Raw genomic sequence first — 3,209 nt, 5'->3', positions numbered from 1 at the left:
GAGAGAGAGAGAGAGAGAGAGAGAGAGACACAAAGGCTCCATCCCGGCTGTCACCGACTCCAGACTGTTGCTCTTTTCTCCCGCCAACTTGGTTCCCGATCAGGGGCTAGGGTAATCAGTTGTGGTGCATCTATTCTGGCTTGTAAGCGGAAAAAAACTTGATCGCAATTATTTGGTTCCACGAGGGATGTTTCCATAGCAGGTGGTTCATCATCTGCTAAATATCAAAGTTGAAAAGTTTTCAAGTCTTTTTTTGGCTTTGCTGCTTTCAACACAAAGTGCCAAAGAACTCAGGATTACCCAACAGGATGCTCCCCAAGCTGTTATTCTCCATGTCTCTCACCATGTCCCTGTCTCTGTCATCTCTCCTCCCAGGTTGGGACATCGATGAGGCCAGCACAGAAGGAATAAACCCAGAGGTCCTCATATCGCTCACGGCGCCCAAGAAGTGTGCCGCTAGTTTCACAGGGAAGCATTTCTTGGGCGGACGTTACCTGCCGTACGACATCCAGAAGAAATACGACCTGAATCTCCCAGAGTACCCCGGTACAGACTGTCTGATCGAACTGTAACGCACACAACCGACCCAGGCAGACCCGCTCCCTCCATTTTGAATAAATATGGGTACTCGGTTCTCATGTTTTGTACTTTCTAGAGTGTTCCAGTTCTACATGGTTATGATGTGCTGTTCCTCCATCGTTTAGAACCGGGTGCGCCGTAGCTCTGCCTTTGAGAGGCCGACCAACAGTAGAAGAGTCAAAGTACCATCTAAATCTGTAGTTTGAGTGAGATCTTAGTACCTGTTATTCCTAAAAGGATTTGTCGATGAAGAGTTTCGCCTGAGTCTGATTTCATGCTCGGTACTCGACCCTCCCGTTTATTTCCATCCGTCTTTGTTTCTTTCGGTTTGGTTTGGAGATTGGGTTTGAAATTAAGAAGTATTTTTCTCATTTGATTTGGAATGTCTTCTTGGCTCATTTTATTATATTCTCAGATCAATGGAGTTTTATTTATTGTTATGGCGATGCCCTTTTGATTCATTTGATAAAATCCTATATGGATATCTGTTGTTGAGTGGTGGTACTTTATTGGTTGAACGTACACTGATAGATTTGTTGATCTGTTATCTAAATAAAGGTCCCATTTAACAAGTGGCTTGAGTTCGATTTGATTATTGTCATCTACCTGTCTTGTCTGTTTGTCCATCCATCCGTGGTCAGTCAGTCAGTCAGTCTGTCTGTCCGTCCGTCCCTCCATTCGTTGTCAGTCAGTCCGTCTGTCCGTCCGTCCGTCCATCTGTTGTCTTTCTGTCGTTCTGTCCATCCATTGTTTGTCTTTCTGTTTATCTGTCTGCCCGTCCATCCTTTGTCTGGCTGTCTGTATCTGTCCCGTCCGTCCATCTGGTGTCTTTCTGTCGTTCTGTCCATCCATTGTTTGTCTTTCTGTTTATCTGTCTGCCCGTCCATCCTTTGTCTGGCTGTCTGTCTATCTGTCCGTCCGTCCGTCCGTCTGCCCATTCCTCTGTTTTAGTGCCGATAGTGGCGGGAGAGTAGCAACCTCCAGCCAGCCTGAGGGATTTATGTGCGTCTCAGACGGGATTTCTAGGTCTCGGATAACCGATAGCAGACGTGGAGAACTCCTCGCTCGCCGCCCAACTGGACCTGATCTGCAAATCAAAGCCATAAACAAAGTGTGATCAGACTAAATTAGAGGTGGAAGATGCTTACTCCTCACTGCACTAAGCGCTTGGCTACGCTATAATAGCCTTGGAGTGGGACTGTGTTGCGAATGACGCTGCTCTTTTTCTTGCTTAGCGATGAGGTAATTTGTGATTTAAACAAATCTGGGGAGACTTCTCTGCGTACGAACTCTGGCTCGCGCCGACGTCGGCCTCGTGTATGTCTGTGCGTGTGTGCATGTGTTCCAACACATGTCGCTACGTTTAGGAATGTGTAGTAAAACGATGGCCTTCAATCCACTCGGCGGTAAAGCTGTCAAGAGCGGGGCCAGGGTCGGACATTATTACAGGGACACGGATGAACACACACTCGTCGTGAATCCCCTCGTGAATCCTGTCCCTTGCAGGGGAACAAGGGCTTGTCAGCAATCACAGAGCGGTGGCTTTTATAGGGGCCTGGGGCTCAAGTGCCCCAGAGTCTTTACCGGTGCAGAGGGGGGCCCGCGTTCAAAGCCATGCTGCGTCCCAACCTTAAGGACCCAAGAAGTATTTTTATTGCTCCGTTGGCACGACAGAGAGCAGCACAGAGTCAGAGCGTTCTAAATATGGCCCAGGAGGATCAGCAGGTAGACATTGATTGAGCACATGTCTGTGTGCTGCTCCTCAGGGGCGAGGTGATCGCATGGCCCCCAAACTCGAAAACCGTAACTCGACACAAAAGACACAGTCCAACTTTTTCGGAGTGAGTAAGCAAGTTTCAGAAATTGGTCAGAAATAAATGTCTTATCCCGAAAATGATATCACACCTTTAATTGTGGAAACCTCGAGATCGTTCCGGGCTTCGTTCCAACCCAGAGAGAGACAGAGAGAGACGGAGAGACGAGAGAGAGGGGGAGAGATGGGGAGAGAGAGAGAGAGAGAGAGAGAGAGGGAGAGACGGAGACGAGGGAGAGACGGAGAGAGAGAGACGGAGAGAGAGAGAGCAAGAGGGAGAGACGGAGACAGAGCGAGAGAGAGAGGGAGAGAGAGAGAGAGAGCGAGAGGGAGAGACGGAGACAGAGCGAGAGCGAGAGAGAGAGAGGGAGAGAGAGAGAGAGAGAGAGCGAGAGGGAGAGACGGAGACAGAGCGAGAGAGGGAGAGACGGAGAGAGAGTGTTAGCGAGAAAGAGAAAGTGAGAGAAGGCGAGGGAGGCAGTATTTGAGGAATTTAATTCTATAAGTATGATGGTATTTTACAGGCCTCATTAGTAAATTGGCAGCTATTCAGACACCCCTAACAAAGTGAGGTGCACTTCAGCTCCTAATCATGTGTCATGTCTATGTTTATCCTCGCCGTATGACGCCACTTCCCTGGCTTGGCAGCCCGTCGACTGCAATCAGCTACAGGTTCGGAAAAAAGAGTTTGCAAAACTGAACCAGAAGTCCAACCAGAGAAGAGCGGAGCATCTGCAGGAAGAGGGAGTGACACGGAGGGGAAGAGGGAGAGAAAGAGAGAGAGGGCGAGGGGGAGAGAGTGACACTGAGGGAGAGA

This window comes from Gadus macrocephalus, chromosome 12, assembly GCF_031168955.1.
Source record: "Gadus macrocephalus chromosome 12, ASM3116895v1".
In the NCBI taxonomy this organism is placed as follows: Eukaryota; Metazoa; Chordata; class Actinopteri; order Gadiformes; family Gadidae; genus Gadus; species Gadus macrocephalus.
The sequence above is the reverse complement of the archived record's forward strand: the minus strand, read 5'-3'. Positions refer to the sequence as shown.